Below are 21,713 nucleotides of genomic sequence, written 5' to 3'. Positions count from 1 at the left end.
GGAGGGGGAAGGACTACAAATCCCACTCCAAGAAAGTGTGCTACAAATGTGGTAAGCCCGGTCATTTTATTGCAAAATGTCCATTATCTAGTGATAGTGACAGGGGCGACGACAAGAAGGGGAGAAGAAAGGAGAAGAAGAGGTACTACAAAAAGAAGGGCGGCGATGCCCATGTTTGCCGGGAATGGGACTCCGACGAGAGTTCCACCGACTCCTCCTCCGACGAGGACGCCGCAAACATCGCCGTCACCAAGGGTCTTCTCTTCCCCAACGTCGGCCACAAGTGCCTCATGGCAAAGGACGGCAAAAGGAAGAAGGTAAAATCAAGATCCTCCACTAAATATGAGACCTCTAGTGATGAGGATAATGCTAGTAATGAGGAGGATAACTTGCGCATCCTTTTTGCCAACCTAAACATGCAACAAAAGGAAAAATTAAATGAATTGATTAGTGCTATTCATGAGAAGGATGATCTCTTGGACACCCAAGAGGACTTCCTTATTAAAGAAAACAAAAAACATGTTAAGGTTAAAAATGCTTACGCTCTAGAAGTAGAAAAATGTGAAAAATTATCTAGTGAGTTAAGCACTTGCCATGATGTTATTGCCAACCTTAGAAATGAGAATGCAAATTTGATTGCTAAGGTTGATTCAAATGCTTGTGATGTTTCAATTCCCAATCTTAGAAATGATAATGATGATTTGCTTGCTAAGATTGAAGAATTGAACATTTCTCTTGCTAGCCTTAGGATTGAAAATGAAAAATTGCTTGCTAAGGCTAAAGAATTAGATGTTTGCAATGCTTCCATTTCCGACCTTAGAAGTAAAAATGATATATTGCATGCTAAGGTTGTAGAATTAAAATCTTGCAAACCCTCTACATCTACCGTCGAACATACCTCCATTTGTACTAGATGCAGAGACATTAATGTTGATGCTATTCATGATCACCTAGCTTTAATTAAGAAACAAAATGATCACATAGCTCAACTTAATGCTAAGATTAGTGAGCATGACTTAGAAAATGAAAATTTTAAATTTGCTAGAAACATGCTCTATAGTGGGAGATGCCCTGGCATAAAGGATGGCATTGGCTTCCAAAAGGGGGGACAATGTCAAACTTAATGCCCCTCCTAAAAGATTGTCTAATTTTGTCAAGGGCAAGGCTCCCATGCCTCAGGATAATGAGGGTTACATTTTTATACCCTGCCGGTTATCCCGAGAGCAAAATTAGGAGGATTCACTCTAGGAAGTCTCACTCTGGCCCAAATCATGCTTTCATGTATAAGGGTGAGACATCTAGCTCTAGGCAATCAACCCATGCTAAATTACATAAGAAGAAAACTCCTAGTGCATCAAATGATCATAACATGTCATTTAAAACTTTTGATGCATCTTATGTTTTAACTAACAAATCTGGCAAGGTAGTTGCCAAATATGTTGGGGGCAAGCACAAAGGGTCAAAGACTTGTGTTTGGGTACCCAAAGTTCTTGTATCTAATGTCAAAGGACCCAAAACCATTTGGGTACCTAAAGTCAAGAACTAAAATTGTTTTGTAGGTTTATGCATCCGGGGGCTCAAGTTGGATTATCGATAGCGGGTGCACAAACCACATGACCGGGGAGAAGAAGATGTTCTCCTCCTATGAGAAAAATCAAGATCCCCAACGAGCTATCACATTCGGGGATGGAAATCAAGGTTTGGTCAAAGGATTGGGTAAAATAGCTATATCTCCTGACCGTTCAATTTCCAATGTTTTTCTTGTAGATTCTTTAGATTACAATTTGCTTTCCGTTTCTCAATTATGCAAAATGGGCTACAACTGTCTTTTCACAGATGTAGGTGTTACTGTCTTTAGAAGAAGTGATGATTCAATAGCATTTAAGGGAGTGTTAGAGGGTCAGCTATACTTAGTAGATTTTGATAGAGCTGAACTCGACACTTGCTTAATTGCTAAGAGTAACATGGGCTGGCTCTGGCATCGCCGACTAGCACATGTTGGAATGAAGAATCTTCATAAGCTTCTAAAGGGAGAACACATTTTGGGACTAACAAATGTTCATTTTGAGAAAGACAGGTTTTGTAGCGCATGTCAGGCAGGGAAGCAAGTTGGGACTCATCATCCACACAAGAACATTATGACGACTGATAGGCCATTCGAGCTCCTACACATGGACCTATTCGGCCCGATAGCTTACATAAGCATCGGCGGGAGTAAGTACTGTCTAGTTATTGTGGATGATTATTCTCGCTTCACTTGGGTGTTCTTTTTGCAGGAAAAATCTCATACCCAAGAAACCTTAAAGGGATTCTTGAGACGGGCTCAAAATGAGTTTGGCTTAAGGATCAAGAAAATTAGAAGCGACAACGGGATGGAGTTCAAGAACTCTCAAATTGAAGGCTTCCTTGAGGAGGAGGGCATCAAGCATGAGTTCTCTTCTCCCTACACGCCACAACAAAATGGCGTAGTCGAGAGGAAGAATCAAACTCTATTGGACATGGCAAGAACCATGCTTGATGAGTACAAGACTTCGGATCGGTTTTGGGCCGAGGCGGTCAACACCACCTGCTACGCCATCAACCGGTTGTATCTACACCGAATCCTCAAGAAGACATCATACGAACTCCTAACCGGTAAAAAGCCCAATATTTCATATTTTAGAGTCTTTGGTAGCAAATGCTTTATTCTTGTTAAAAGAGGTAGAAAATCTAAATTTGCTCCTAAGACTGTAGAAGGCTTTTTACTAGGATATGATTCAAACACAAGGGCATATAGAGTCTTTAACAAGTCCTCAGGACTAGTTGAAGTTTTTTGTGACGTTGTGTTTGATGAGACTAGCGGCTCTCAAGTAGAGCAAGTTGATCTTGATGAGATAGGTGATGAAGAGGCTCCGTGCATCGCGCTAAGGAACATGTCCATTGGGGATGTGTGTCCTAAGGAATCCGAAGAGCCTCCAAATGCACAAGATCAACCATCCTCCTCCACACAAGCATCTCCACCAACTCAAAATGAGGATGAGGCTCAAGCTGATGAAGGAGAAGATCAAAAGGATGAGCCACCTCAAGATGACGGCAAAGATCAAGGGGGAGATGCAAATGATCAAGACCAGGAGGATGAAGAACCAAGACTGCCACACCCAAGAGTCCACCAAGCAATCCAACGAGATCACCCTGTCGACACCATCCTTGGTGACATTCATAAGGGGGTAACCACTAGATCTCGTGTTGCACATTTTTGTGAGCATTACTCTTTTGTTTCCTCTATTGAGCCACACAGGATAGAGGAAGCACTTCAAGATTCGGATTGGGTGGTGGCGATGCAAGAGGAGCTCAACAATTTCACTAGGAACGAGGTATGGCATTTAGTTCCACGTCCTAACCAAAATGTTGTAGGAACCAAATGGGTCTTCCGCAACAAGCAAGATGAGCATGGTGTGGTGACAAGGAACAAAGCCCGACTTGTGGCCAAGGGATACTCACAAGTCGAAGGTTTGGATTTCGGTGAAACCTATGCACCCGTAGCTAGGCTTGAATCAATTCGCATATTACTTGCCTATGCTACTTACCATGGCTTTAAGCTTTACCAAATGGACGTGAAAAGTGCCTTCCTCAATGGACCAATCAAGGAGGAGGTCTATGTTGAGCAACCTCCCGGCTTTGAAGATAGTGAGTACCCTAACTATGTATATAAACTCTCTAAGGCGCTTTATGGGCTCAAGCAAGCCCCAAGAGCATGGTATGAATGTCTAAGAGATTTCGTTATCACTAATGGCTTCAAAGTCGGAAAGGCCGATCCTACTTTATTTACTAAAACTCTTGACAATGATTTGTTTGTATGCCAAATTTATGTTGATGATATTATATTTGGGTCTACTAACGAATCTACTTGTGAGGAATTTAGTAGGATCATGACACAAAAATTCGAGATGTCTATGATGGGGGAGTTGAAGTACTTCTTGGGATTTCAACTGAAGCAACTCCAAGAGGGCACCTTCATTAGCCAAACGAAGTATACTCAAGACATTCTAAACAAGTTTGGGATGAAGGATGCCAAGCCCATCAAGACACCCATGGGAACCAATGGGCATCTCGACCTCGACACGGGAGGTAAATCCGTAGATCAAAAGGTATACCAGTCGATGATAGGTTCTTTACTCTATTTATGTGCATCTCGACCGGATATTATGCTTTCCGTATGCATGTGTGCAAGATTCCAAGCCGACCCTAAGGAAGCTCATCTTACGGCCGTAAAACGAATCTTGAGATATTTAGTTCATACTCCTAAGTTTGGGCTTTGGTACCCTCGGGGATCCACATTTGATTTAATTGGTTATTCGGATGCCGATTGGGCAGGGTGTAAAATCAATAGAAAGAGCACATCGGGGACTTGCCAGTTCTTGGGAACATCCCTGGTGTCTTGGGCTTCAAAGAAGCAAAACTCCGTAGCTCTTTCTACCGCCGAAGCCGAGTATATTGCCGCAGGTCATTGTTGAACGCAATTACTTTGGATGAGGCAAACCCTTAGGGACTATGGTTACAAACTAACCAAAGTTCCTCTTCTATGTGATAATGAGAGTGCAATCCGCATGGCAGATAATCCCGTTGAACATAGCCGCACTAAACACATAGCCATTCGGCATCATTTTCTAAGGGATCACCAACAAAAGGGAGATATCGAGATTGCATATATTAACACTAAAGATCAATTAGCCGATATCTTTACCAAGCCACTAGATGAACCAATCTTTAACAAACTTAGGCATGAGCTAAATATTCTTGATTCTAGGAATTTCTTTTGATATCTTGCATACATAGCTCTTAGATATACCTTTGATCATGTCTCTTTTATATACTATGACTAATGTGTTTTCAAGTGAATTTCAAACCAAGTCATAGGTGTATTGAAAGGGAATTGGAGTCTTCGGCGAAGACAAAGGCTTCCACTCTACTCCATCAACTCATCCTTCGTCGTCGCTCCGAGCAACTCTCCGTTTTTGGTATAATCTTCACTCATATGTTATTTACCAAAGGGGAGAAAGTAGTTAAAAGGGCTTATATTTCACTCTAAGTATCCGTTTTTGGCGATTCATGCTAAAGGGGGAGAAAGTATTAGCCCAAAGCAAAAGGACCGCACCACCACCTAATTTTAAACTCATGATTTTCAAATTGGTATCTTATTATGTTCAAAAGAAGGAGAAAGTAGTATTTTCAAAATTGATATCTTAAAACCCTCTTGAACACTAAGAGGAAGATTTCATTAAGGGGGAGTTTTGTTTAGTCAAAGGAAAAGCATTTGAAATAGGGGGAGAAAATTTCAAATCTTGAAAATGCTTCTCAAAATCTTATTCATTTACCTTTGACTATTTGCAAAAGGACTTTGAAAAGAATTTACAAAAGAATTGCAAAAACAAAACATATGGTGCAAGCATGGTCCAAAATGATAAAAATAAAAGAAACAATCCATGCATATCTTATGTGAATTAATATTGGCTCAATTCTAAGTAACCTTTGCACTTACAATTATGCAAACTAGTTCAATTATGCACTTCTATATTTGCTTTGTTTTGTGTTGGCATCAATCACCAAAAAGGGGGAGATTGAAAGGGAATTAGGCTTACACCTATTTCCTAATTGATTTTGGTGGTTGAATTGCCCAACACAAATAATTGGACTAACTAGTTTGCTCTAGTCTATAAGTTCTACAGGTGCAAAAGGTTCACAATAAGCCAATATAAAGACCAAGAAAAGGATTCAAATACGAGGGAGCAAAGTCAGCCGAAGTGTGCCCTGGTCTGGCGCACCGGTGCACCAGGGGACTCCAAGCTCAACTCTCCACCTTCGGGAATTCTCAGAGGCGCTCCACTATAATTCATCGGACTGTCCGGTGCCCCAGGGAGAAGCGACTCTGAACTCGGCAGCTTCGGGAAACTGCTTCGCTATAATTCACCGGACTGTCTGGTGAGTCACCGGACAGTGTCCGGTGCACACCGGACTGTCCGGTGTGCCAGCGGAGCAACGACTCCTTCCGCGCCAACGGTCACCTGCAGCGGCATTTATTGCGCGCCAGAGCGCGCAGAAGTCAGGCACGCGCGAGAAGGCGCACCGGACAGTCTACAGGACCTGTCCGGTGCACCACCGGACTGTCCGGTGGTCTAGAAGACTTCAGCTCCAACGGTCAGAATCCAACAGCTACGTGACGTGGCAGGCGCACCGGACTGTCCGGTGCGCCATACGACTGCAGCCTTCCAACGACCATTTTTGGTGGTTGGGGCTATAAATACCCCAACCACCCCACATTCAATTGCATCCAAGTTTTCCACTCTTCTACACCTTACAAGAGCTAGCATTCAATACAAGACACACCAAAGAGATCAAATCCTCTCCCAACTCCACACAAAGCTTTAGTGATTAGAGAGAGTGATTTGTCGTGTTCATTTGAGCTTGGATCGCTTCTTTTCTTTCTTCATTCTTGTGATCATCTCAATTGTAATCAAGGCAAGAGACACCAATTGTGTGGTGGTCCTTGCGGGGACTTGTTGTCCCGTTTGATTGAGAAGAGAAGCTCACTCGGTCCGAGGGACCGTTTGAGAGAGGGAAAGGGTTGAAAGAGACCCAGTCTTTGTGACCACCTCAACGGGGAGTAGGTTTGCAAGAACCGAACCTCGGTAAAACAAATCATCGTGTCTCGCTCTTTATTCGCTCATGATTTGTTTTGCGCCCTCTCTCTCGGACTCGTTTCTATTTCTAACGCTAACCCGGCTTGAAGTTATGCTTTAAAGACTCCGTTTTTGGCGATTCATGCCAAAGGAGGAGAGAGTATTTGCCCAAAGCAAAAGGACCGCACCACCATGCCAATTTCAAAAATTTTCGAAACAAAGTTTTTAATGTTTTCAATTGGTATCTTTCATTTCTCTAAGAAATTCTATCTCAATTGGTATCTATATTTTAAGGAGAAGTTTTTCAAAATTTGGTATCTAAAATATTTGATCTTCCTTCAAATTAGTAAAAACCCTCTTGAACACTCAGAGGAGAATTTCATTAAGGGGGAGTTTTGTTTAGTCAAAGGAAAAGCATTTGTAATAGGGGGAGAAAATTTCAAATCTTGAAAATGCTTCTCGAAATCTTATTCATATACCTTTGACTATTTGCAAAAAGACTTTGAAAAGAATTTCCAAAAAGATTTGCAAAAACAAAACAAGTGGTGCAAATGTGGTCCAAAATGTTAAAAGAAAGAAAGCAATCCATGCATATCTTATGAAAGTATAAATTGGTTTAATTCCAAACAACCTTTGCACTTACCTTATGCAAACTAGTTCAATTCTGCACTTATATATTTGCTTTGGTTTGTGTTGGCATCAATCACCAAAAAGGGGGAGATTGAAAGGGAAATAGGGTCAAACCTTTTCCTAAATGATTTTGGTGGTTGAATTGCCCAACACAAATAGTTGGACTAACTAGTTTGCTCTAGATTATATGATCTACAGGTGCCAAAGGTTCAACACAAACCAATAAAAAGATCCGAGTTAGGGTTCAAAAGAAAGGAGCAAAAGAAACCGAAGAGAACCCTGGTCTGGCGCACTGGACTGTCTGGTGTGCCACTGTACAGTGTCCGGTGCACCAGGGGAGATCAACTTCAACTTGCCACCTTCGGGTTTCTGGAAAAGCCACTGCGCTATAATTCATCGGACTATCTGGTGTGGCACCGGACTGTCCGGTGCACTAAGCGGAGCAACGACTATTCGCGCAACGGTCGACTGCACAGTGCCCTAACAGAGCTATAGTCGCGGCAGAAGACAGAGCAGGCGCCAGAGGCGCACCAGACAGTGAACAGTGCCTGTCCGGTGCGACACCGGACTGTCCGGTGCGACACCGGACTGTCCGGTGCACCAAGTTGTCATAGCTCCAACGGTCGAAACCGTTAGAACCCTAACGGTTGGGTGACGTGGTTGGCGCACCGGACAGTGTCCGGTGGCGCACTGGACTGTCCGGTGCGCCCATCAACAGCAGCCCAACCCCAACGGTTGGTTTGGTTGTTGGGGCTATAAATACCCCCAACCACCACCATTTAAGGCATCCAAGTTTTCAGCCATTTGCATTCAATACAAGAGCTCTAGACTTCACTCCAAGACACAAACAAGAGATCAAATCCTCTCCCAAGTCCAAACTCACTCCAAACAATTAGTGACTAGTGAGAGAGAGATTTTTGTGTTCATTTGAGTTCTTGTCGCTTGGATCGCTTTTCTTCTTCCTCCATTCTTGTTCTCAAGCAACTTGTAATCAACGCAAGAGACACCAAGTTGTGGTGGTCCTTGTGAAGGGTCTAAGTGACCCGTTGATTAAGGAGAAAAGCTCACTCGGTCTAGGTGACCGTTTGAGAGAGGGAAAGGGTTGAAAGAGACCCGATCTTCGTGACCACCTCAACGGGGAGTAGGTTTGCAAGAACCGAACCTCGGTAAAACAAACCACCGTGTCATCCGCTCTATTTCTTTGGTAGATTTGTTTTCACCCTCTCTTTCGGACTTGACTTTACTTCTAACGCTAACCCCGGCTTGTAGTTGTGCTTAAAGTTTATAAATTTCAAATTTGCCTATTCACCCACCCTCTAGGCGACTTTCAATCCTTTACAAAGATTTCTTGAGGCTATAGTCGCCCGTTAGGTTTCTTAAATGTACCGCACTCCTCCCCAAGGGGCTAACCAACCTTGGCAGAGCGAGCCGCATACACCGAGCCCCATTGACGGCACGACGGGGAAGCGAACTACACCTCAGTTCCTCTAATTATTCAGCTAAGGGCGTCCCATTCCACCCTCATGGTTGCACGGTTTTCCCGGGTGGTCATCCAACGAACCAGTCCTTACGGAGAGGCACTCGAGAAACAGCTCGAGTCCCCTTAAATGTCACAGTACCATCATCATAATCAAACAGGAAAACAACGTATCATAGATAATCTCATCATGTTCATTGATTAATGTGAAGCACTAGCATATAGCTAAACCGAAATAACCCAATCAAAATAGGTAAACAAGGACAAGATAAACAAAAACTAGTCAGTCCTTAGGTATAACTGTGTAAATGCGGGGAGTGAATTATAAGAATGAGTAGGACATAGATAGGTTAAGGGACACTTGCCTTCACCAACCAGCTACTGCTCAGGGTCTTCACCTGCAACTCATTCGGGTTCCACCAACTGACTGTTATCTATACGAGTCCAAACATACATTCCACAAATTTAATACAAAAGAACAATACACCATACAATAAAATATCATAAATAAACAGACGCTCGGCGCAGGGCTCACACCTATGACTAAGCGAGAACGAGAAAGTAACGGTCGGGGCTTCAGTCGAGAAGTGATCACGTTACGCGATTATAAATCAAAGTACTCGTCTAAACAAAATAGTATTAATTTGGCCATCACGTTATGTATAGGGTAAAATCATGTTCCATGTTTAATCATTATAAACAGATCAAAGTAAATTTTAAAAGGATTATCGCACGGTGAATCGCGCGACACAACACTTAGATTGAATTAAGAATAAATCGACTCGTCGCGCGACGGAGCGTGCCACGAGACACTTGAACTAATTATGAAAATAACATCAAGCGTCGCGCCACGAAGCACACGACGGCATACGTCATCCAAACTGAATTTAAAGCGAAGCGTAGCGCGACTGGACGCGCGATGCCACACATTAAATAATCTGAAATTAAAGTGGATCTTCGCGCGACGAAGCGCACGACGCAGCACATGAATAAAGGTGAATTTAAAAATGGATCGTCGCGCGGCGAAGCGCGCGAAGCAATACATCGACTAAACCAAATTTAAAATTGAATAAACCAAAAGTTAAACATCGTGCAACCACGGTCACGCACGAGGGAATGCGCGGCACGCGCCGGGGGCACGCGAGCCACGCCGAGGGAGAGGGCACGACCGTCGAGGCGCGGGGGTGCGCGGGACCGCTGGGGCATGGGCGAGCCGCCGGGACGCGGGGCGCCGGGGGGAGCGGGGCGCTAGGGCGCGGGGCCGACAGGGCGTGGGCGACCCGCGGGGGGGGGGGGGGGGGAGCCGCCAGGGGAGCGGGCGCGGGGCCGCAGGGGCGCGCGACGGGGCACACAGGGGGCGCGCGCCGTGTGACAGAACCACCCAGATTATTCCAGCTTAAGTGCCCAAGTCGCACCCTTAAAGGCACCAACACACTTAAACAAGAATAACCCGTTAGTCCCTCGGATCTAGTCCGATAAAACCACTTATCCAGGATCGAATACCGCTAGCTCACTCGAAGGTGAGGCACAGAGAAATACAATAAAGCATAATACCATAAAATAAGAAAGTATCATTAGTGATTACATTATCAGAGTTTCAGAAACAGTAACCATAATTTTTAATGCAGCGGAAATAAATAACAGAGAAAACCGAGTAACGTGGCGAAGCCTGGCCACACTACTCCTCCTGGTCCTCTCTTGTGGAAGCAGTAACCCACTCGACCATCTATCCCAGTGGCAGGGATGAAGGCCAAGTCACACCAACAACCAAATCACCCAAGGAGTACCTCCAAAAATTATGCCACAAGCAAGGCTAAGTATACTAATACTCAGCTAGACTTACCCAGTGTGAGGAGTCTACTCCTCTACCTCTAGACCATGAAGATGTTTGGTTGAGGGGGTTTGGTTTGCCAAAAGCACTAGCTGAGTCTAAAATCAAGTTTTAGATTTTCAAGTTCTAGAATAATAATTTTAGACTAGATGAGTACCTAGCTATTCATACATGGTATCGAACATTATATCAATCAACATCTTTTCTAGTAACCTCATTTCCACTTATTACTCAATGCAGTACAATGGATCAAGCGGTCTCATTAGCTGCGAGAAGCAGATGATTCGAATCGAGTTTTAACCTTGCAAGGTAAACCTAAACACACGACATGTCAGGGCACTCCGTCCCCACACACATCAACTGTCCCCATCTGTCGGGGACCATAATTAGGGGTACCCTCAAGACTCCTAATTCTCAGCTGGTAACCCCCATCAGCACAAAGCTGCAAAGGCCTGATGGGTGCGATTAAGTCAGGGATCGGTCCATTCGAGGGACTCGATCACGCCTCGCCCGAGCCTAGCCTTGGGCAAGGGCAGCCGACCCCGGAGGATCTCCGTCTCGCCCGAGGCCCCCCTCCAGCGACGAACATACTTCCGGCTCGCCCGAGGCCCTGTCTTCGCCAAGAAGCAACCCTGACCAAATCGCCGCGCCATCCGACCAAATCGCAGGAGCATTTAATGCAAAGATGGCCTGACACCTTTATCCTAACGCGCGCCCTTCAGTCAGCAGAGCCGAAGTGACCGCAGTCACTTCGCCGCTCCACTGACCGGCCTGACAGAAGGACAGCGCCGCCTGCGCCGCACCGACTGCAGTGCCACTTGACAGAGTGAGGCTGACAGGCAGTCAGGCCCGACCTCAGGCACCATAGGAAGCTCCGCTTCGCCCGACCCAGGGCTCGGACTTGGGCTCAGCCCCGGAAGACGGCGAACTCCGCTCCGCCCGACCCAGGGCTCGGACTCGAGCTAAGCCCCGGAAGACGGCGAACTCCGCTCCGCCCGACCCAGGGCTCGGACTCGGGCTCAGCCCCTGAAGACGGCGAACTCCGCTCCGCCCGACCCAGGGCTCGGACTCGGGCTCAGCCCCTGAAGACGACGAACTCCGCTTCGCCTGACCCCAGGGCACAGACTTAGCCCTGGCCTCAGCCGACGGTCTCCGCCTCTCCCGACCTAGGGGCTCGGACTCGACCTCGGCCACGGAAGACAGACTCGACCTCGACCTTGGAGGAGCCTCCACATCGCCCAACCTAGGGCGTGGACCGGCCACGTCAATAGGAGGCGCCATCATTACCCTACCCCAAGCTGACTCAGGCTACGGGAAACAAGACCGGCGTCCCATCTGGCTCACTCTGCCAGACAAAGTAATGATGGCGCCCCGCACGCTCTATGACGATGGCGGCACTCAGCCCCCTTACGGAAGCAAGAGGACGTCAGCAAGGACTCGACAGCCCCGACAGCTGTCCTTCCGCCAGGCTCAAGCGCTCCTCCGACGGCCACGACACCACACGAACCGGGTGCCAAAACCTCTCCGGCTGCCACGATGGCATGTACTTAGGGCGCTAGCTCTCCTCCGCTAGACACGTTAGCACTCTGCTACACCCCCATTGTACACCTGGATCCTCTCCTTACGCCTATAAAAGGAAGGACCAGGGCCCTCTTAGAGAGGGTTGGCCGCGCGGGGACGAGGACGGGACAGGCGCTCGCGTGAGGCCGCTCGCTCCCGCGTGGACGCTTGTAACCCCCTACTGCAAGCGCACCCGACCTGGGCGCGGGACGAACACGAAGGCCGCGGGATTTCCACCTCTCTCATGCCCGTCTCCGGCCTCCTTTTCCCCCATTCGCGCTCAGCCTCGCGCCGACCCATCTGGGCTGGGGCACGCGGCGACATTTCACTCGTCGGCCCAGGGACCCCCCGGTCTCGAAACGCCGACAGTTGGCGCGCCAGGTAGGGGCCTGCTGCGTGTTGACGAACATCTTCCCGTCAAGCTCCAGATGGGCAGTCTCCAGCAACCTCTCCAGCCCGGGACGGTGCTCCGTTTCGGGAGTCTTGAGTTCATGTCCCTCGACGGCAGCTACGACATGATACTCCTTCCCCCGCCGTGCGACAGCGAGAATGGTGGCCGACAGCCTGCCCGCCGGCGGCGGAATCGACGACGTCCTCCCTGCATGGTGGAAGAACAACATTCGAGCTCACCCCGCCCTCTCCCCTGCCGACGGAGGAGGAGGCGGGGCAACCAAGGCCAAGCAGGAGGCGCCCCCTCGTCGGCTGTCGAGCAAGTCGGCAGCGCCGACGCCCCAACGGGGGGCGCGTCGGGCGTCGACCTTGCGTTTGAGACGAAGACGAGCGCCGTCTCCCCGCAACACGCCAATTCCAAGCAAACGGACGACGCCAGCACGCTCGCGAAAGGCTTGCTGGGCGTCACCCTCGTACCTGAGACGACAGTGCAGTCAGTCCCTGACGTGACTTCATCACCGCCCGTCGACCAAGAGGTACCCACCGATTCCCATCTCACGCCTTTCGGATTCAGCCTCGACCCGCCAAGCGGCTTCGCTTTGGCGGACACTCTCGTAGAGGCGAGTCCAAACCCTCTGGGGTTTCGTATGCGGTCACCCTGGGACCGGCTGACGGACGTCTCGACCTACGGGCCCTCTGGGTCCGAGGAAGACGACGTGCCCGACTTCTGTTGGGATTTCTCCGGACTTGGTAACCCCAGTGCCATGCGGGACTTCATGACCGCATGCGACTACTGCCTCTCCGACTGTTCCGACGATAGCCGCAGCCTCGGCGACGAGGACTGCGGCCCGAGTCGCGAATGTTTCCACATCGATCTAGGGGGTCCCTCCGAAGGCAACCATCTTGGTATGCCGGAGAACGGTGATCTCCCTAGGCCCGTGCCTCGCGTTGACATCCTACGGGAGCTAGCAGTGGTCCCCGTTCAGGCGGGGGGTCATGACCCACAGCTCGAGCAAATCCGCGGGGTGTCGGCCAGGCTCGACGAGGGAGCAGGAGCACTTGAGCCGATCCGCCAGGACGTCGGGCAGGAATGGGTGGGCCAACCTCCGGCCGGAGAAATGCGTCATCTACCCTAGGGCTTCCAGCACCGCATCGCCGACGATGTCAGGATGAGGCCGCCACCCGCTTCCAGTGGAGTCGGCCAGAACCTGGCTGCAGCGGCAATGCTTCTCCGCGCGATGCCGGAGCCATCAACCACCGAGGGGCGGCGAATCCAGGGAGAGCTCAAGAATCTCCTGGAGGGCGCCGCGGTCCGACGGGCCGAGAGCTCCGCCTCCCGAAGGCAGGGGTACCCCTCGGAACATCGCGCCGCGACTTCCCGATTCATGCGGGAGGCCTCGGTCCACACCGGGCGCACGCGCAACACAGCGCCTGCGGCCCCGGGTCGCCTCGGCAACGAGCACCTTCACCGCGACCATCGGGTCCACCTCGACGAGAGGGTGCGCCGAGGCTACCACCCCAGGCGTGGGGGACGCTACGACAGCGGGGAGGATCGGAGTCCCTCGCCCGAACCACCTGGTCCGCAGGCTTTCAGCCACGCCATACGACGGGCGCCGTTCCCGACCCGGTTCCGACCCCTGACTACTATCACGAAGTACTCGGGGGAGACAAGACCGGAACTGTAGCTCGCGAACTACCGGCTAGCCTGCCAACTGGGTGGAACGGACGATGACAACCTCATCATCCGCAACCTCCCCCTGTTCCTCTCCGACACCGCTCGCGCCTGGTTGGAGCACCTGCCTCCGGGGCAGATCTCCAACTGGGACGACCTGGTCCAAGCCTTTGCCGGAAATTTCCAGGGCACGTACGTACGCCCTAGAAACTCCTGGGACCTCCAAAGCTGCCGGCAGCAGCCGGGAGTGTCTCTCCGGGACTACATCCGGCGATTCTCGAAGCAGCGCACCGAGCTGCCCAACATCACCGATTCGGATGTCATCGGCGCGTTCCTCGCCGGCACCACCTGCCGCGACCTGGTGAGCAAGCTGGGTCGCAAGACCCCCACCAGGGCGAGCGAGCTGATGGACATCGCCACCAAGTTCGCCTCTGGCCACGAGGCGGTTGAGGCTATCTTCCGGAAGGACAAGCAGCCCCAGGGCCGCCCACCGGAAGATGCCCCCGAGGCGTCAACTCAGCGCGGCGCCAAGAAGAAGGGCAAGAAGAAGTCGCAAGCGAAACGCGCCGCCGCCGACGCGGGCCTTGTCGCCGCCGCCGAGTACAAGAACCCTCGGAAACCCCCCGGAGGTGCCAACCTCTTCGACAAGATGCTCAAGGAGCCGTGCCCCTACCATCAGGGGCCCGTCAAGCACACCCTTGAGGAGTGCGCCATGCTTCGGCGTCACTTCCACAGGGCCGGGCCACCCGCGGAGGGTGGCAGGGCTCGCGACGACGACAAGAAGGAAGATCACCAGGCAGGAGAGTTCTCCGAGGTCCACGACTGCTTCATGATCTACGGTGGGCAAGCGGCGAACGCCTCGGCTCGGCACCGCAAGCAAGAGCGTCGGGAGGTCTGTTCGGTGAAGGTGGCGGCGCCAGTCCACCTAGACTGGTCCGACAAGCCCATCACCTTCGACCAAGCCGACCACCCCGACCACGTGCCGAGCCCGGGGAAATACCCGCTCGTCGTCGACCCCGTCATCGGCGACGTCAGGCTCACCAAGGTCCTCATGGACGGAGGCAGCAGCCTCAACATCATCTACGCCGAGACCCTCGGGCTCCTGCGTGTTGATCTGTCCTCGGTCCAGGCAGGCGCTGCGCCTTTCCATGGGATCATCCCCGGGAAGCGCGTCCAGCCCCTCGGACAACTCGACCTTCCCGTCTGCTTCGGAACGCCCTCCAACTTCCGAAGGGAGACCCTCACGTTCGAGGTGGTCGGGTTCTGAGGAACCTACCACGCGGTACTAGGGAGGCCATGCTACGCGAAGTTCATGGCCGTCCCCAACTACACCTACCTCAAGCTCAAGATGCCGGGCCCCAACGGGGTCATCACCGTCGGCCCCACGTACCGACACGCGTTCGAATGCGACGTCGAGTGCGTGGAATACGCCGAGACCCTCGCCGAATTCGAGGCCCTCATCGCCGACCTGGAGAGCCTCTCTAAGGAGGTGCCAGACGTGAAGTGTCACGCCGACAACTTCGAGCCAGCGGAGACGGTTAAGTCCGTCCCCCTCGACCCCAGCAGCGACGCCTCCAAGCAGATCCAGATCGGCTCCGAGCTCGATCCCAAATAGGAAGCAGTGCTCGTCGACTTTCTCCGCGCGAATGCTGACGTCTTCGCGTCGAGTCCCTCGGACATGCCCGACATACCGAGGGATGTCGCCGAGCACTCGCTGGACATCCAAGCCGGAGCCCGACCCGTCAAGCAACCTCTGCGCCGATTCGACGAAGAAAAGCGCAGAGCCATAGGCGAGGAGATCCACAAGCTAATGGCGGCAGGGTTCATCAAAGAGGTATTCCATCCCGAATGGCTTGCCATCCCTGTGCTTGTGAGAAAGAAAGGAGGGAAATGGCGGATGTGTGTAGACTACACTGGTCTAAACAAAGCATGTCCGAAGGTTCCCTACCCTCTGCCTCGCATCGATCAGATCGTGGATTCCACTGCTGGGTGCGAAACCCTGTCTTTCCTCGATGCCTACTCAGGGTATCACCAAATCAGGGTGAAGGAGTCCGACCAGCTCGCGACTTCTTTCATCACGCCCTTCGACATGTACTGCTATGTCACCATGCCGTTCGGCTTGAGGAATGCGGGCGCGACGTACCAGCGGTGCATGAACCATTTGTTCGGCCAACACATTGGCCGGACGGTCGAGGCCTACGTCGATGACATCGTAGTCAAGACGAGGAAGGCCTCCGACCTCCTTTCCGACCTTGAAGTGACATTCCGATGTCTCAAGGCGAAAGGCGTGAAGCTCAATCCCGAAAAGTGTGTCTTCGGGGTGTCCCGAGGCATGCTCTTGGGGTTCATCGTCTCCGAGCGGGGCATCGAAGCCAACCCGGAGAAGATCGCAGCCATCACCAGCATGGGGCCCATCAAGGACTTAAAAGGCGTATAGAGAGTCATGGGATGTCTTGCGGCTCTGAGCCGCTTCATCTCACGCCTCGGCGAAAGAGGCCTGCCTATGTACCGCCTCTTTAGGAAGGCCGAGTGCTTCACTTGGACCCCTGAGGCCGAGGAAGCCCTCGGAAACCTAAAGGCGCTCCTCACGAATGCGCCCATCTTGGTGCCCCCCGCTGCCGAGGAAGCCCTCTTGATCTACGTCGCCGCGACCACCCAGGTGGTTAGCGCCGCGATTGTGGTTGAGAGACGAGAAGAGGGGCATACATTGCCCGTCCAGAGGCCAGTCTACTTCGTCAGCGAGGTACTGTCCGAGACCAAGATCCACTACCCACAAGTTCAGAAGCTGCTATACGCGGTGATCCTGACGCGGCGGAAGTTGCGACACTACTTTGAGTCTCATCCGGTAACTGTGGTGTCATCCTTCCCCCTGGGGGAGATCATCCAGTGCCGAGAGGCCTCGGGTAGAATCGCAAAGTGGGCGGTGGAAATCATGGGCGAAACAATCTCGTTCGCCCCTCGGAAGGCCATCAAGTCCCAGGTCTTGGCGGACTTCGTGGCTGAATGGGTCGACACCCAGCTCCCAACAGCTCCGATCCAACCAGAGCTCTGGACCATGTTCTTCGACGGGTCGCTGATGAAGACAGGAGCCGGCGCAGGCCTGCTCTTCATCTCGCCCCTCGGGAAGCACCTACGCTACGTGCTACGCCTCCATTTCCCGGCGTCCAACAATGTGGCTGAGTACGAGGCTCTGGTCAACGGGTTGCGGATCGCCATCGAGCTAGGGGTCCGACGCCTCGACGCTCGCGGTGACTCGCAGCTCGTCATCGACCAAGTCATGAAGAACTCCCACTGCCGCGACCCGAAGATGGAGGTCTACTGCGATGAGGTTCGGCGCCTGGAAGACAAGTTCTACGGGCTCGAGCTCAACCACATCGCCCGACGCTACAACGAGACTGCGGACGAGCTGGCTAAAATAGCCTCGGGGCGAACAACGGTTCCCCCGGATGTCTTCTCCCGAGACCTGCATCAGCCCTCCGTCAAGATCGACGACACACCCGAGCCCGAGGTACCCTCGGCCCAGCCCGAGGTACCCTCGGCTCAGTCCGAGGCACCCTCAGCTCGGCCTGAGGCACCCTTGGTTCAGCCCGAGGCACACTCGGCCCCCGAGGGTGAGGCACTGCGCGTCGAGGAGGAGCGAAGCGAGGTCACGCCTAATCAAAACTGGCAGACCCCGTACCTGCAATATCTCCATCGAGGAGAGCTACCCCTCGACCGAGCCGAAGCTCGGCGGTTGGCGCGGCGCGTTAAGTCGTTCGTCTTGATGGGAGACGGGAAGGAGCTCTACCACCGCAGCCCCTCAGGCATCCTCCAGCGATGCATCCCCATCGCCGAAGGTCAGAAGCTCCTGCAAGAGATACACTCGGGGGCTTGCGGCCATCACGCAGCACCTCGAGCCCTTGTTGGAAACGCCTTCCGACAAGGTTTCTACTGGCCGACGGCGGTGGCCGACGCCACCAGAATTGTCCGCACCTGCGAAGGGTGTCAGTTCTACGCAAGGCAGACCCACCTGCCTGCTCAGGCTCTGCAGACGATACCCATCACTTGGCCTTTTGCCATGTGGGGTCTGGACCTCGTCGGCCCCTTGCAGAAGGCCCCCGGGGGCTACACGCACCTGTTGGTCGCCATCGACAAATTCTCCAAGTGGATCGAGGTCCGACCCCTAAACAGCATCAGGTCCGAGCAGGCGGTGGCGTTCTTCACCAACATCATCCATCGTTTCAGGGTCCCGAACTCCATCATCACCGACAACGGCACCCAGTTCACCGGCAGAAAGTTCCTGGACTTCTGCGAGGATCACCACATCCGGGTGGACTGGGCCGCCGTGGCTCACCCCATGACGAATGGGCAAGTAGAGCCTGCCAACGGCATGATTCTACAAGGACTCAAGCCTCGGATCTACAACGACCTCAACAAGTTCAGCAAGCGATGGATGAAGGAACTCCCCTCGGTGGTCTGGAGTCTGAGGACAACACCGAGCGGAGCCACGGGCTTCACGCCGTTCTTTCTAGTCTATGGGGCCGAGGCCATCTTGCCCACAGACTTAGAATACGGTTCCCCGAGGACGAGGGCCTATGCCGACCAAAGCAACCAAGCTAGTCGAGAAGACTCGCTGGACCATCTGGAAGAGGCTCGGGACAAGGCCTTACTACACTCGGCGCGGTACCAGCAGTCCCTGCGACGCTACCACGCCCGAGGGGTCCGGTCCCGAGACCTCCAGGTGGGCGACCTGGTGCTTCGGCTGCGACAGGACGCCCGAGGGCGGCACAAGCTCACGCCTCCCTGGGAAGGGTCGTTCGTCATCGCCAAAGTTCTGAAGCCCGGAACATACAAGCTGGCCAACGGCCAAGGCGAGGTCTACAGCAACGCTTGGAACATCCAACAGCTACGTTGCTTCTACCCTTAAGATGTTTTCAAGTTGTTCATATACCTCGCTCCCACGCAAAGTTTAGTCATCAAGGAAGGGTCAGCCTTGCCTCGGCAAAGCCCGACCCTCCCTCGGGGGCTAAAAGGGGGGAACCCCCTCTGCGTCAAATTTTTTCCTCGAAAAAAGATCCTTTCTGCTAGAAAGACTTTCGTGCTTTTCGACTTCTTCGAAAGTGGATCCTAAAAACGATGGAGTACACGTAAGCAGCCAAGGCTGACCGAGCCGAGGGACTCCTACGCCTCTGGGATACGGATACCTCACTCATCACCTTCTGCGATAAGTAACTCACGTTCGGATAAGTGATTCTGCGGACCGAACAAGTCTTCACGTTCGAAAGCTCCTCTGCCGAAGCGATTCTTCGGGCCTTCTCGACTGCGTCGGTGACAGAACCCCATGGACGGGCAAGAGCGCGCGTAAGCGGCAAGGCCGACCGAGCTGAGGGATTCCTACGCCCCCGGGATACGGATACCTCACTCATGACCTTCCGTGAAAAGCAACTCTCGCTCGCACAGACAATTCTGTTACCGACAAAAAAGTCCATATACTCGAAACAAGAGGAAAAGAAGCGCAGCTTTACAACACGGCGAGGGTGTGCTTGGGCCTCAGCGGCCGCAGAAAACACACGCTACAAGATAATCCGGTCCTGCAGGCTCGGATCTTGACGGCTGAAGGGAGCAGCAGCACCCTCGGCGTCGACTACACCTTCGGCGAGGTCCGACCTAGCCTCTGACGGCGACGTGGTCCGAGGATCTCCACTCTGAAGGACGACTTCAACATCACGCCCGGGCCGTCGTCGCCTGGGTCTCCTCCATGAATCCGGCTCGAGCAGGCGGCTCAGCTGGTCACCCCGAGGCCTCGGCCAGCTGTCCCCCGAAGGCATCAACCCGGCCCGAGGCCTCGGCAGGTCAACTCCGGCGTCGGTCCCGGTAACGGACGACCCGGCCTGGCTCCGGCCGACCAAGTCTTCTTTTCGAGCCAACTCTGCCTCTGTCTGTGCTGACACCGCTACCCCTGGCTTCGGCTCACCGAAGAGTGGCCGAGGGGTTCCTTTAACTAAGCAAGAGAAACCTTGGACAGCAAGGCCGACCGAGCCGAGGGACTCCTACGCCTCCGGGATATGGATACCTCACTCGTCACCTTTGCACGGGGCGACTCACGCTTGGTGAAGCGGTTCAGGCAACAAACAGGCGAGTCTTAGTGCTCGAAAATGAGGAAAAAACACAGCTCCGCGCCAAAAATACATACATGTTCAGGCCCCGACAGCCACAATGAACAAAAGACTGACATCCAAGGTGCCATTACAAACGGAACTCCGGTTCCACCTCCGCAGGTATGAACAACCCCACTCGATCGGGGGGCGCCGGAGCAACAGAAGACCGACGGGCGGCTCGCCGTCGCCCGCTCCGGCGGCAACGACAACGGCCCCCGCACCGGGTGGCCGAACTGCAACAGCGATGGCCTCAGGGCGGACGCTGCTACAACCTTGCCCTCGCCCACGCCGACGCTCGAGGGGCGAGGACAAATACAAAGAGCCGGAGGCCCAAAGCGTGGATGGTGGCGGTGATCCCGTCGGCAACAGGGACTTCTCGAGCCGCCTCCACCTCGGCACCGACGACAGGGGCCATTAGCCCACCGGCAGATCCCCACTCAGATCCTCCCGGACGAGTGGGGCACCGACCTCCGCGTGGAGGCGCCGTACCGGTGCAAAGGCAGGACCGCCCCAGAACACGAACGCCGCCCTGGCAGCGCGCGACATCTTGGGCGGTCCTCCCGAGCGCACGGCGCGACAACCGCCTTCGCGGCAGGAGGGGGCACCGGGAGCCAAGCCGGCGAGCCCAACGCGCTGAGGCTGACGACGCCCACCGTCGACCAGCCCCGCGTTGTCGAAGTCCGCCCCTCTCGCAGGGCCAGTGAGCGCCCTCTCCCTCGAACGCCGAAGGAGAGGCCGACCCACGAAACCGCGCGGGAGGTAGAGCTCCGGCTCAGCCCGGCCTCCACCCCAGCGAGGATGATGAACATCCTTGAAGCTGAGGGTGGGACCAAGATCGCAGCCTGGCTTGCTTCTCCCCACCTAGGGCCTGGTGGTCACCGTCTCGGGTGACCACCGGCGGAGGGGTGCAGCCGAGCTGCATGATGAAAATCCTTGAAGCCGAACGATGGCTGAAAGGTACCAACTCCTACGGAGTTGCGTTCCTCCAACGACAAGGCGGAAGGACTGCGGGCATCCCCCATCCGGGGGCTCGAAAGGTGGAAAGACACGATGCATAAGGGAGCGCGAAGACATGGTCGCCTTTCAAGGGGGTCACCCTCCTTTTAAAGGCGACTCTCCCTACTTGCGTCCACAACCGTCATGGGCGGAGTCTTCTCCAACACGCTCCAAGGTCCTCCCCCTACGGCGCGGGGGCTGGGTCCCACGCGTCATGCAAGCTGGCCCAAGGCAGAAGAAGCCAAACCGCCGCGCGCGGTGCATGCAACTGTCCAGTAGTTACAAGCGTCCCTCCACTTTCGCCCAGACCAGCGGGTGAAAGGGCGGGCAGCCATATAGGCGGCATGCAACCGCGCCAAGTGGG

Source organism: Zea mays, chromosome 10 (genome assembly GCF_902167145.1).
Source record: "Zea mays cultivar B73 chromosome 10, Zm-B73-REFERENCE-NAM-5.0, whole genome shotgun sequence".
NCBI lineage: Eukaryota > Viridiplantae > Streptophyta > Magnoliopsida > Poales > Poaceae > Zea > Zea mays.
Note: the sequence above shows the minus strand (reverse complement) of the source record.